Source organism: Anser brachyrhynchus (assembly GCF_964034855.1).
Source record: "Anser brachyrhynchus genome assembly, chromosome: 20".
Taxonomy (NCBI): domain Eukaryota; kingdom Metazoa; phylum Chordata; class Aves; order Anseriformes; family Anatidae; genus Anser; species Anser brachyrhynchus.
The window spans coordinates 9,434,659-9,449,590 of NC_137713.1; the positions used below are offsets into that span (position 1 = coordinate 9,434,659).

The 14,932-nt window shown below is 39.5% G+C and overlaps 1 long non-coding RNA gene across 18 annotated transcripts in view; it reads right to left on the bottom strand.

The window, feature by feature from the left end:
- LOC308180672 overlaps positions 1-14,932 on the bottom strand; it is a 37,774-nt gene that overhangs the window by 21,650 nt on the left and 1,192 nt on the right. For 11 of the 18 annotated variants that reach the window (XR_013941096.1, XR_013941101.1, XR_013941102.1 and 8 more), the window contains exons 3-7: positions 10,510-10,625; positions 8,537-8,641; positions 7,671-7,849; positions 6,348-7,040; positions 5,757-5,813 (exon numbers count right to left, since the gene is read on the bottom strand). This is a non-coding gene — a long non-coding RNA (uncharacterized lncRNA). Of the gene's footprint in view, positions 1-5,756; positions 7,041-7,670; positions 7,850-8,536; positions 8,642-10,509; positions 10,626-14,932 lie in introns of all 18 variants that reach the window. The other 7 variants (XR_013941109.1, XR_013941110.1, XR_013941111.1 and 4 more) reach the window with 4 other exon arrangements.

Below are 14,932 nucleotides of genomic sequence, written 5' to 3' on the forward strand. Positions count from 1 at the left end.
AAGGAAAACGTTATTAGAGTTTAGTTACAGCCTTCCATGGAGGACTGCTACCAAGTCCATGAAGGCTTGACCTCCAGATTAGTTTTGCCTTAGTAGAGGAACACGTTATTCAAACTCTTCAACCTGTTAACGTCACATACGCTTCAGCAGCTCTCTCTTTCCACAGCGGCGCTGAGGTACTTCTTGCTCTGTTAATACATTTACTAACCTGTTCCTCCCCCCCCCCCAGATCTTTTCTTTATTTAAGGGAAGAATTCTCTAAGTGCCTTTGAGATGTTTTGTCCCTGTTCTCAGAGAAAAGGGGACAAGGATAATGAAAAGTATTCTACTTTAGTCTTGTGTCTTGAGTGCAGACATTTGATGTGGATGCAAATATTCTTGGCTAACTTGCATGAAAAAGATAAGCATGAGTTTTCTCCATATTGCAAAGTTCCCATTGGAAGTTTATCCCAATCCTTGCACATTTGCCAATCAAGCAATCCATCAATCACTACCATACTGCCGTGGTAGGCAGGAGGAGGCTGTGGACTGGTTTTCTAGCACGCTGACAACCAACCTGACTATATGCAAGGATTATTTGTGTTAACCATTATTCAGATTTTACTTCTAACATGCAAGAATCATGATCCATTAAACCTACCTAGGCAGATTTATGCATTTCTTGTGCGTCATGTAAACCAGCCCAGAGAGGCCCCCCTGAACTTCCTGCAGGAATGTGCTGTTTGGGTGACAGAACAGTTTGTAGGGATAGAACCTGAGTAATCTCTTTACCTTCAGATCAATGAAACTCCTGACAAAGTAACGTAGAGTTCAAGGAATCTGGAAAATATCCAAACCTGAGCCATAATCTTTCTTAATTGAGTGGAAAAAAAAGTTGGATATTGCTCCACATCCAATCTGATCTCATGTGATGACTGCCATGGCAGCCTCTGATGCCATTTTGATCTGAAGTACGTGCATAATCTGGGGGGTGCCGGGAAAATTGTTTTCTAGTGGCACTGCTTGACTTGGGCAGTCTGCTGAACCAAGGCACCGTGTATGAGTTACTGCTCCTCTGGAGGTACACCTGGTTCCCAGTACTTCGGGTCTGCTTCAACCAGAGCCTCGGGTAAATTCAGATGAAAACTCCCATGGCAAGTTATCTTGCCACAGCTTGTTCAGACATTAAGAAATTGAGAGCAGAAGATAAAAACCAATTGCCTCTCTGCCCAGGCACTGATGATTTGTTGAGTCCCTATAGCTTACAGCTAGATTTTGTTTGGCACTAACAAAAAGGAGAGGAGCTCTATAATGATTAGTGTTGAGCAAAAGCCACCTCAGAATTTTAAAAAAGCACTGATGTGGGTTCAGGAAACAGCCACTAGGATTAACTATGAGATCATCATAATAAAGTTACTTTACCTTAGGAAAAATTAAGCTTTAGATCTAGGACTCAAATCCTACAAATTCTTGGTACCCACATGGAAGCCTTTTGCTATAAATGTAGTTAAGAAATTAAATTTTTCCCAGAGGATCATAAAGCAACTATTAAAAATAATCAGTCACAGAGGGCATCTCATTAAGAATTAAGTTGACATAGATTTCAATTAGTCTCATTCCTAACTAACAGAACAATAGCCCTTCTGGGGCAGACAGGCAGATCTGAAGTTTTCTTTGGTTTCCTTTTTCAGATCTTGAAGAACTTGACAAAAACATCCATCCTGAGAAGAAATGATCCAACTCATAAAACATACCAGCGCATTCTTAAAAACAAAAACAAAACAACAAGGGAAAAAAAATTTGCAAGGCTGAGGTAGAGCTGGGCAATACAAATCAGCCAATATTTTCAGTAGAGGTTTTATATCAACCTGTATGAGAACGTGTATGACTAGCCTGGTACCCTGACACAGACAGCCTGGGAAACATAGGAAGAGGGGAAACCTCACTGCTCATCTGCAGCAACTTGCCAGCCTCCGTGGAGCTGCAGCTCAAGGGGCTTCCTGAACTAACAATGATTCCTTGTATTCAATTATTCTTGATTAGTTTTTCTTGATAAGCTTGTTCAACTGTTTTTTGAAGCTACATTGAGTGTTTTGCTGCACACAACGTTCTGGCTGCACGCTGTAAGGTTTATTAAGTTCGACTTAAATTCAGAGCGGGACTTGCACTGTTGAGGAACAATTCCTGTATGAATTGGTTTGTAAAGTTGTTTTTCAGTTCTTCCTGAAATCTAGTGAAGATTTTCTCTCTCTGTCTGAAGATGATGCAGTGATATTTGTCATTGGTTCCAGATCCAAACCTGGCAGAGAAACTCCATAATGGGGTCGGGGAGGGTGGGGAGATGAGGTCAAGTGGGCACTAATGAAGCAAAACGGTGGGTCAAAGGTAGACACAAATACACCTGAAGCTCAATTTAAACTGCCAGTCTCACTCAAGTCCCTTCCTGCCATCGATCATCTTTTTTAGTCCTCCCTACAGGCTTCCTGAGGAGGTCACACCAATCCCAGCCAGTGACAAAGAACAGCTAAACTCCAGACTCAAGCCTCCAATTCGCTTCTGTTCCCCAGTCAGGAACAAAATTCAGAAAGTGTTTGTAATCTACTATTATTACTATTATTTTTATAATTATGGGACTCATTCAAGACATTTTTAGTATCTTTTAGATGCAGATTACCATAATGAGACAGCAATTGCCTAAGCACTACCTGTAGCAAATTAATTGTCATTTTAGGATTATTTTCAGAATAATCAGTGTACACTATTTTTTGTAAGCAAGCTAAAAAGCAAATTCATCAAATACAAACAGTATTATCTAGTAAATTCGCACTAATGCACATGATGCTTTCTTCAGCCTAAATTTCTACTTTTGCAATGCTTTAAGAGAAGGCAGAGATGTAACACAGTATTCAACATGCATTACTTTTTCCCCTGTGCTTGACTCACAGGCAGTGTGAACGCATGTTAGCTTCCAGCTAGGAAACATGTTATTTCCTTTTAAACTATAAAGGTGCTTGCTCTTAATTCTACAGATCTTTCAACAACAAAGATCACAACCACTGTGTTACCGATGAGTGGTGCAGCAGGAGAGGATGGTCTGCTGCAGTCAGATAAGGGCCAGGTGAATCAAAAGCAAAGGTTACTAACCTAGAATTTTTAAGGAAGCCTGCTTAATGTCAGATATTGCAATTTACAAGCTTCTGTGATAACACCTTCGCAAGAGCTAGGTAGTCCTTTAATTTATTAGAAAACATGCTGGCCTTTTGGATGAGATACAAAACCAGAGGCTATTAAAAAGACTATTCATTATAGGATTATTCACATTAGCAGCATTTCCTCTCCTAGTTTTGGTGACAGTGGTCACAGTATTGACCCTAGGTCTGGTACAAGTTCGATGACTTCTATTAGCAAGCATGTATTTCACATTAATATGAATCATGAACTCCTGCTAGTGAGCTAAAACAGAAAGTGGCAGGAACAAATGGCTATAAACAACTGCTTGACCAGAGATCCCAATCTCTCTATGGCATTCTACAGCAACAAGAGGAGCTTTGGCACATAGACAAAGCTCGATTTAGCAACAAGTCCTGCAGTTTTGGTTCCTTAAACTGTCTGATAAGGCAGCCCACATTAGGGTTTCATGTTTTTAAAGGTCTGACTCAAGAACTCCCCTGAGTTGGGCATCTAATTATCAAATGATTTGAACAACTGACTTAAAGAGAAATGCTCGAGTCTCTCATTTACACCTGACAAAGATTCCTGAAATCTCTGATGGTTGCAGTTAGCGGTGTCAATCTGTGTCTAGGATCCAAGTAGTGGGGTTAGCTAGTGTTTCCTACAGGGAATACAATTAAATCACCTCTCTAGCTTTGGCTCACTTAGTAAATTCTTTGCACACAGTAAATCTATAAGTCTTCTTGCTGCTCAACTTAGAAATCATATCACTAGTCTTCTAACACATTGCTGCTGCAATCCACCTGCACTCACTTGCAATGTTTGAGCTGAGCTGTTCCTATGTATTTCTGTGCTAGGCTTAAGCACACTTCTAAAATGTGCATTTGTAATGCATCAGATTGTCACAAACTGTCAGCGTAGCAGAACATCACTGCAAGTTACTCTAATTGCTTATTTACGATCTTTTTGATGGCAGCATTTATACCTATCTAATTTGCCAGGTAAGCCGCTTTGGCAGCTTCAACTCTGAAGGAAGAGAACTGATGAGTGAAGCCTCAAGGCAAGATTCAGACACTGTGAGTAGGGAAGAAGCTGTAGAGCTACATCTGATACCCTGACTAGGTGTAATACGTGGGCAGTGTAAAGAGGGAGGATGGTACAGCCACCAAAGCAACGGAGAATAGTTAATGCCTTCTTCACGTCTTGGTCCAAGAACCTCAGCACTTCCATGCCTTGATTTGTTCATATACCTTCATGTATATACACACACACTCCTAAATACGTATTTTATCACATAGTTGAACTTTTTACAACTGCCCTGAGTGCCCTGGAAGGGAGAAAGCCTCACATACAAATGTCAATCTCTGCTCTCTAACAACTGCTGCTCCTGAAAAACGCAGACAGTTAGGTAAACTGATTTTTGTAAGGAGGTCATATATTTGTGACCATACACTGTGTCCCTTGTTAGCCTAGGCAATGTCACATTATACTATGAAACTCTGAATTATTTTGGAGAAGCTGTTATAGGACAGTGTTATAGAACACTGTACAATCATAAACAATGAAGATAATACAGTCATCCTATTAGGTATCAACAGAATACAGACAAAATCCTTTACTGTTGTATATACGCAGTTCTACAGTGCGAGGGGAGACACAATACAGGGATATAACACCATTGACCTGGTAAGGGAAGATCTTGTGTGTCATTTCTTCAAGTACATGTTAGTGTCCAAAGGGAAAAGGAACAGCAAATTGGACTACTAATTTTAAGTACAAAACATGCATATGCCACGTGGAGCTTAAACCTGTGACACCAACTAGCTTTGAATTTAGTGGTTTTGCTTTTAGGAAACTAATAGTGACAAATGTGACAAAGATAGTTTTCCACTGGATATTATTGAAAGAGGAATAACAAATTACAAGCTAAAACAGATTTTATTTGCTTCCAACCTCTTTCCCCCATCTTTATGAAACAACAATAAACGAGCTGAATTAATTCAGAATTCATGTTTTAAAAATATCCTGATAAGATTTTTCCTTACACTTCTTTGCAAATCTTTCATTTTGAACTACACCAGTTTTTAAGCAAAAAAAAAAAGTAGAACTTATATACATTAATACAAATTAAAACTAGCATTGTATTTACCTTCATGTTGCAGAGCATCCTATAAACAGCACAGTGGCAAAGCTAGGAGATTGAAAAGCATTTATACCTTCAGAATGAGAATTTCACTTGTTCAGGCTCACACCCCTTCAATTTATAGAGGAAACATTTACCTAAAGTAAACACCTCAAACATCCAAAGTCATCTCTGAATTTTAAAATAGTTATCAGGCCATGGGAAAGGATTTCCAAGGCAGGAGAACCAGGTGTCCATAACATCATAAATAACCCACCCCTGCAGCCACACCCCCCACACCTTCGTACCAGTAAATAACAGGCTGTATGCTAATTAACATCTATGCATTCCTTGCTGGCATTGTTTCAGCCTAAACAAATGAATTCCTTCAGGGTGATTAGGATGCAATTTTCTATTTAAAACATACAGAACGCATGCACATACAACTTCAACATCCCATACACCCTGTAACAGCAAGCTTTACCTGCAGCTCAGAGAACTGCACCAGACGAACGCTGTTTTAGGTGACTTGAGTCAGCATCTGCAGGGCAGCCGAAAACACAGCCATGGATTTAAGAGTCATGATACCGAATTTGCAAGCCTCTCCTTAATCCCCCATACAGACATACATTCACTGTCAAAGAAATTTGGCCCAAGTGCAATATAGTTCACTGCATCCGCTGAACATACATACTGAAAGCTGCCTGCTGGGAGACACTTCACTGATATGCTTGCTCCTTGTTTATTCTGATCAAAAGAGTATTTTGCTATAAATCAGTTCTGTGTTTTACAGAGTTAAGAAAATAATTTTTCTTTCCTTTGAAGGCTACTTGCTTGAAAGATCAGGCAAGATTTCACCAGGTCATGAAGATGCCTTCCAGTGCAAAGAAAAGCTTTTCATTTTTGCTCATGGAGTTTTTTCCTTGTATGCAAGCACATATTTTAGCAGATGCATTGATTTGTGAAGTGGTAAGTACCATTTGCCTATAATTAAAGACTGTCCACATAGATTAATGTGCATGAATATAGAACACACAAAATAGATCGCAGTGAGAAATGAAGAAAAATGCCTGACCTCTTTGCAGAGCAAACAACTCACTTTCCCCGATTTCTCTGATAACACACTGCTTGGAACATACCAGTAGTACACATTGCAATTAAATACAAGATATTTTAATCAGCAAAATCATTAACAGCAGAGGCCATCTCCCATGCCCTGGGTTGTGAATGGTAGGTTTTCATTTACTAAATGAAGATGGTCTCACTGAGACAGAGATCGCATTTTGAGAGGCATGCTCTGGGGCACCTGTGTTATCAGTTAGCTTCTCTTGCCAAATACAGCTGAAATCAAGGTCAAAAAAGCAAAAATCTCTTACTCTCTTGGAGAACAACTTGACCTCTCCCACCTGTGAGTTTTGATCAGTCTGAGTGAGCTGACCTCTGGTCTTCAACAGTTTGTTTGAACAAGGCTGAAGAGCTAGGAAGTAATCATCTCCCCTTAAGAAGACTGCAACATCGAGGCAGAGAGAAGTGAAGCCACTTAAGAAGTTACCCCTCTGTGCTTCAGCATTCCGAGTGAAGGGATTGCACCAAGTCCGTCTGTCAGTGGGTGGCACAGCCAGTAGAATGAAGCAGAACTCCGGCTCCCAGTTTTATTCTCTTGTCTCCATGCTTGCAATAATACCTTACGCCATCAGCAGGCCTGTGCGAAGGAAGCCAAACGAGGGGCAGTGCCGCACACACTTCAGTGAGATGTGAAGAGGAAGAGCTTAGCAGGATACACCAAACAAGACAGGAAAAGGGATGAGAAGGCAATAAGAGGAATACCAACACTACCCTAAATATTTTTAAAGATCACTTGTGTTCAGAAAAATAAAACTTATGTATAGAAAGAGGCAGGCAAGAGATACTATGCAGCATACCGATCACCTGGATAAGAAATGCAATACTCTTTTTTCATTGACACAATTCTCCTGAAGTAACAAAGCTGCGAGCTGTGGGGCTGAGTGCCCACTGCCTGAAATCTTTCCTCCCTTTTGCAGTCTTGGCAAAACTCACATAAGGCCGCTTCTTTCAGGTCTTCCTTAAAGGCTCTGTGCTACTTTGCTCATATCTACTGCACACAGACACTGGAATAACAGGTGTGAAGGCCTCTATCTCACCTATTAATTTCTTACCCTTAAGGGTAGCACTAAATCAGCTATCTCTCTCAATTTTCAGGTTGAAAAATTTCTAAAGTTACACGAGGTTACAGCCCCAAACATACAGCAACCTCTGGGATTTAACGTTTTGTTTCTTTCCCCTACTCTATCTGCAGAGAAGTCTTGCATATGATGTACACCACTGCATAGAGATGTGTTTAACCTCAAGATCTTGAGTTACAGAGGTAAAGACGTACCTCTAACCATCAAGCATATAACTGTCTCCTCATCACAAGCTTCTCTCCCCTCTGGCTTCCTCCGGTTTGAGTACCCTGTGGAGCAAGCCAAGGGGATGCATTTGCAGCTCCAGGTTCTTCTCTCACTAATACGTGCTCACCCAACTACTGCCTCAGCACAGCAGTTTGCAGAGCTGCTCCTGAGAAGACAAATGCCGTCAAAAACACGGACGCTCAGCAACATTGCTCTTCTGGAGCATAGAGTTACTTTGAGGAGAAATGCTGCTCTTCAATTCTTTAAAGGGAACAGGGCAAGAACCTCAAAGTTGTAATACTTAGAAGATTTACGGTTTTCCTCCTTAAGAAAACAGATGCAAACCCAAAGTATCACAAATACACCCTGCTGCTGACATCATTTTCTAAGGCAAGATAACCTGTCTGACTGACAGATCCACAGCCACATCCCTGGCTTTGATTCAGAAGGCTGTATTCTCAAGGGCAAGCCATTTGCTCAGCTGCTGTTAGGCTACAGCTGATAATTCAAGCGCATTCAGAATGTAACATTTGCCGAGTTCACCTCTGTGCTTTTCATGACGCTGAGATACGATGCTTTTCCATTCATCAGGTTTGTCAGCTTCTTTGGGCACGGGCAGAGGCTGGGAGACTTATCTCTGCTCTAAGTAAAGAAGCCAAGATCCACACTGCAGTGCGCGCAGCCAATTTCCCTTTCTAGTTATCTGTGCAGAAAACGTACCACCAGAAGCGCACTGCCGTGATGAGCTCCTACAGACTGCCTTACTTGAAAGCAGCCTGCCACCTTCTTTACACAAGACACTTGAAAACATTATTCCCAGGCAAAAGATACATTACTGTGAGAATACACTTACTCTGAGTAGGATGGTCCTTTTGTCTATTAAAAACAATATAAGGTATCCAGCAACCAGAAATTGGCTGAGGGTTTGACTCACATAAGTAGCACAGTTCACTGCTGCCTGCAGAGACAAATGTTAAAATAATCAGACCTAAACAGCATCCATGAAAGCCAGCTCATCCTCAGTGGAAACAGACAAGCCCAAGTGATATAGATATATTTTTTCAAATGAGTGTTGTCAAGCAAATTCTTTACAAACCAATTTTTATTAGGTATGTTTGCTTATATTATTTCAGGAGAATACAATAATATGAATACAGAGATAACCATTAGCATATTTAAACAATTTATATTAGTGAGTAAATATTAGGTTGGGCTACATTTTTGATTAAGATGAACCAAGGCATTAAAACCCAAGCATTTGAAGTATTGGTCTGATTGATTTTGATTCCCAAAAGGAATTCTCAGATTCAAGAGACTGTTGACCATTAGCAGGAAACAAGAAGGTCAGAGTAGAGCTGAGAAGCAACCTCTTTAGTCCCTTCTGTCCTTGATGAAATATAGATATGGCCTATCACAACAGGTATCTGTAGGAAACGTATCTCCTTAAGAAACAGGACAATCTCGAAGCTAAAAAATCCACACTTTCAGGTAACCCCCAAGCAGATATGTTCTTGTAAAGTGCACAATGGCTTATGTCAGGGAACAGATTTGTTAACAACAACAACAACAACAAAGTGCATGTCTGGTAAGTGGAAAGGGAAGAAAGTATTGGTTAAGTATGAGAAACAAAGGGAGAACCTGAAATGGCGGTAGCTGAAACCTTAGCGCAGTATGTGGGAAAACATTTTTTCATCATAACAACCAGACTTATGGCTCTGTGGGTTAATGTGTTTGATCAGATTTCTGATTACCTAAGTTAAGATGGGTTGTATTACTGCACATCCGATAAACTTATCAGGGAAGCCCACAGCAGGCATTTAATTAAGCATCATTTTGTCTTAAACAGCTGCAGAATTTGTGTAGACAGGATTCTCTACTGCATTACTCAGCTTCGCACACATCTCCAGTGACATCAAAGGGAGTTGAACTGAACTCAGAGTAGTGAAAGGGAGGCTTAGAGCCACTATTTTCATAATTTTGCACAACCACCTGCCCCTTCGCCTATAGCTCATACCTTTAAAACTTCTCGAACCAATGAGAAAGGTCTTTGAAGGCCTTAGGTTCTCATTCAATTCAAGATCTTTATGCTATACTTTCTTTCAACAGAAATTTTGCCTGTGTGTGGCTGAACAACAACAAAAAAAGCAGACAAAGTACCACCAGTGAATGTCCTCGCATCTTCTGGACCAGAACTTGGTCTGTTGTCTCCTTGGTTGCCCAGAGTTGATATAGTATGTGTTGCTGTCATTTCCCTCCCTATGTGACTAAAAAGTAGGAAGTGTGCACAACAAAACGGGGAAAAAAACCAAAGGTCAGCAAAGTGCTACTTGGAACAAAGTGAGTAAGTAAAAGCACAAGCTCTGAGTCTCCTGATGTGTCCTTATCACCTTTTTTAGATACCAGTAAACTGTGTTTCGTCGGGAATACCAAATAATGTATTTTAAACTTATTTGTAAGCTTGCTGAGGATGGTATTCGAAGAATGAATCTGTTCAGCATAAGGAAATTACAGTGGAGAAATTAGTTACAACATACTTGTAAATTGCTGACATTTTACAAAAACAAACAAACAGAAAAACATTGCAGACTTACTGGAATATTCTCCTTAAGAAAAAAAAAAGGGGGTGAGTTATCAAACTTGGGATCACTATGAAAGTCTAAAGAAAGCTGCAATTAGAGATTTAGTGATGCAACACCCATATTAGCAGCTGACATGTTCCAAGTATTAATTAAGCCATTCAAAGCTTTTGTTAGAAAGGTATAAACATAACCACGCCTGTTTTACAGATAGGAAAAAAGGATCAAAAACATTAATCATTGTCATTACCTAAATTTACACTCAGAAGTATCCAGCTCCAAGTTTTATTTTCATTCCTTTGTCTCATGCTTACCAGATGAGCTCCATTAAATTTATTCTACATTCATGATTCCATCATCTCAATTCTGTGTGGATACAAAAGTGGACACATCAGTATCTTACAACCAGAAATATAAGAACTATTTTTATTTACACTCAGACACACAGAGGACCAGCAGGACAGGGACATGGACAGAGAGCAGGCAAGCTACCTAACTGTACAGTTAATACACAGAGCATGCTGTGGTATCTGAAGTGCAATAAAAAAAGAATAATATCAAAATATAATATAAAAGATTAAAAGCACATCAATGAGCAGGGAAGCCTGAAACCCATTTAACTAAATTCACAAGTTGGTCAAAAATACCTTCCTCATCTGTAAAAGGGACAGCTACACTCCTCTACTTCATCAGAGGGCCAAAAAGAGTGCAAAAGTAGAATTGTCATAGAAAACATATATGCGAGTAGAATACACTTAATGTATTTTCCCTGAATTCAACAGTCAGTCACTTGGTTTTTCTAAATCTAATTGAAAGTACTCTCACTGTCCTGCCAGAATTACATCAGATTTTCACTTGACTTCCTTTCCAAACAGCAGCAGGATGGAAGCTGTAAATTCCTATACACAAAATGAGACGCAACGAAAGCTTTCCTGAGAGTACGCTGAAGTCAATGCGTTTACACAGAGAAACCAGTCACAGCAGGGTAAAAAGTAAGATATGCAACTTCGTAACTGAACCTCCTTTAATACATGCTAGGTATATTTCCTTTTATAACTTGGAGGAGCTGCCATAAAAAGAAGCAGTTTAAGTAATCACAAAAGAAATAAAACTAGAATGAATGATGACACAGGTAGATCATATATTTAATTTGAAATTTAGTACTGGAACTGCCTGTACATATCTGAACCATCTAAGGGTGTGGAAAAGATTCTGTAAGAGCCATCAATCACCCTGTGAGAATGACATTTTTTTTTTTAAGTACAGTTTTTGTTGCTCCCCTCTATCATATGCCTAAGTAAGTCCCAAGTAAGCAACACTGCTCCTAAGAACAATTACAGCTACTAGAAAATCTTCTAAAAAGCATTGTCTACACACACACACACAAAAAAAATAAAAAATCCGTACTCTAGTGCTGGTCCTGCTGCAGCACTGAGCAATCATGAAATTCAACACCAGGGAAAAAGGAAAGTTCTTATGCGGCCAAAAGGTTCTTACTATTATCATTCTTTATATACACGCACAAACTTTTTAATATATACACAGTGCAGCTGTTCTAACCTAGAAGTTAAACGTTTTAAAGAGGAAAAACACTCCTTTAAATAAAACAAGGGACTTGAAGAAGGCCCTTTTTCAACAATTTTGTATTCCAGTCTAGAAGCACTGACATTACAGATTTAGACATACAGCAAGCACTTACATTCAGCCTCCTAAACCCAGATGTATCGATAAAGTTAAGTTAAAATCTTACAGGCACAAACGGAAGGCTAAGTTCTATCCTGATTCCTGATTTAGTCACTGATAAAAGAATTATATTTGTCAACATGTGGCACATCTGGAAGAGTTAGAGCCATGGACCGGATGGGGAGTAAATCAGGACAGAATAAGACCTCTTGAGCACACGGCTGTATGGCAGCCAGATGTGCTCTCTGTCAACAAACATAATCCCTTTCGAGTCATTGACTCCATCACCAGCAGAAGTGGCATTATTAGCCAATGCTGTGTATGCAGTTTCACTAATGTACTCCCTTGGTCTCAGGGATAAACATGTGCATAATCCTGCGCTGCATGACTCCCACACACTAAACAGGAGTCATGCAGATTGGTCAGACCACCCAAGCTGAAGGTCAAAGTGCAACTTGTTAAATGTCCAGACTGCAAATCCCCTACTCATACTGGTAAGCAGTCTCCTTACTTCCAGTTCACTGAGTCAGTGGGTAACTACTTGCCAGAGGATTCATGGCAGGGCTTCAGAATAGCAGAGATACCTTTATCTTAAGAAACGTGAAGGGAATAGTTGAGACAGTAGTGATTGCCATAGGCTATGTGACAGGAAACCGGAGCAAAAGAGACAGAGAAGTCATAACTATAAATATCACAGTCATCTCACAGAACTGTCTCTGATGGATACCCCTGTCTCCAGGCTGCAGAAGATACTTGCAGAGCTTGTGTCACCTTCCATGTTCTGCGATTAGAGCAGCAATGATTCTTCTTTGGAAGACGATGACAGATCAGATGACCTTGCAAGCTCTTTTCTAGTACATGGCTTGATATATGCTGCTTCTAATTTTCAATGGCTACATAATGCACAGGAAAAGAGCACTGAAGTTCCTCTACTCAACATGAATGAAAAGTAGAAAGCTGAAATCACAAATGAAGATCAGAGTCCTCTACTGATAACCAAGCTAATCAATCAGCATTACATTTAAGCTATTGATGCCATCAGGACTATTCCCGGAGAAGAGTACCACCTCAGCCTGTCTAAAGACGACAAAATGTGACTCATGACCAAGTTATACAAGTATCACATGCATTCCAAAACCAAAATATTACAATGCAAAAACCTTCTAACAAAGAAGCATGAGTTTAAAGCTTGTTGACTGGCCCTGCTACTTCTGTGGATGCATAGACTGAGACTGCCTTGCTAACTGATAAAGAATAAATAAATAAATAAATTCATAAATAAGTGAATTAATGCTACCTGGAAATGACTTTTATGAGACATTAACAAATATTTTTAAAGGTATATTATGCTAAAGTTAATGACAAACATTGTGAGATGGACCAGCAAAACAAAACAAAACTTAGTGTGTTCAGTTGTCTGGCTTTGGAGATGGGAGATGTCTAAGTCTATAACATGACAACTACTCTTACACACATGAAGATGGCCTAGGTCCCACCAGAGATTACATAATGTCTTAGCTCATAAAAGGTCACCCCAGTACAACAGCCATGGGGTAAAGGTGAATTAGTCTCAAGCAGGTGAATTACGCTGATAGTTTTATTTAGCGGAATTTAATGGAAGAGTTTAACTTCAACAATGCCCTCAACTGATAAAGAACAACAGAAGAGCAAGCCTTACTGTTATAAGCCATTTGAGATTTCCTTACACATCAAATTTTTTAAAGGTCAATTCTAAACAAAGAATTTTTACAATTTCTCTTGATGAGAGAATTGTTCTTATCCCACGTGTGAAAATGTGTCATATTCATTAAGAAATGCTACAAAACTTCCTAAAGCATGCCTTAAAATGGAGCTACACACCTGACTCCTAACTTGAGTCTATAATGCATTATCATTTCTGCACACTCTTCTGAAACAGTTGAACAGTTTAACTGGTTTACAGACAGCTAACTAGGGAGACAAACACACTGGGGTCTGGCCTACCCTGGATACACAGAGTGTCTTCTACTTTTAAAAAGACATATTTGTGGAGTTTCACAATAACAGTGAAATATTACTGCCTGGTTTAGAACAAATTAGAAAGCTGCCGACCAAAACAAGCAGCAATGATTTATGCTGCTTTCCCACTGAAAGTTATTATTTTAATAGCTGGTATGAAATTTTCAGGACTATCTTTAAATTCTATAGGTTAAATACAGGTGTTTCACATGCAGACAAAGATCTACCCTGCTTTACATCTTCACTGGCCTATTGAGCTTTAGAACATTTTTTATTAGACAAATGACAACACCACTCTGCCATACATAGAAGAAATGCAAAGGGATTATTAGTCAGGGAAATCTTTAGCAAGCCAATACTTTCCTTGCTGCAGCTGTTTTCAGAATGGAAGTGATCATTACTCAGACTTGCCAGAATTCCTGAAGGGGCGGAAAGTCATTCGCAGTTCACCATTTTCTGCCTAGAGACTGCTGGAGTCATGATACACATGGAAAAATCAGCGTATTACAAAGGTTACACAGGAGAAGAATTCTGAACTGGACAAATAGGTAATTTTCATGGCACCTCCTTCCATATGACATAAGTGTTCCTAAAGTAACAGAAACTTTATATGATTTTTTTTTGTGCTGCCTGAACAGTCACTATGTATTTTGACTTTAATATTGCATTTTATTGCAGAAAAATAAAATTAGTGCCTGTTGATAATGACAATAGCTATCTGGCACAGAAAAATCCCTTCCAGGTCTGTGTAAATGGAAATAAGGATCATGCAATAGATGGGTATGTCTTTCCCTACAGAATTAGATCAGATGATTGGTATGAGAAGCAGCAGCACAGCAAGATAAAACGTATGCATAAAGAAATCACACTGGAGATCTGGAGTAACTTTGGACACTGTGCTCAGTTTTGCTTCTTCCTAGTACTTATCATGGAAAGGTGAAAAGGTTGAGGAAATACTAGAAAAATATCAGCCCTATTTAGAATACTTCCTC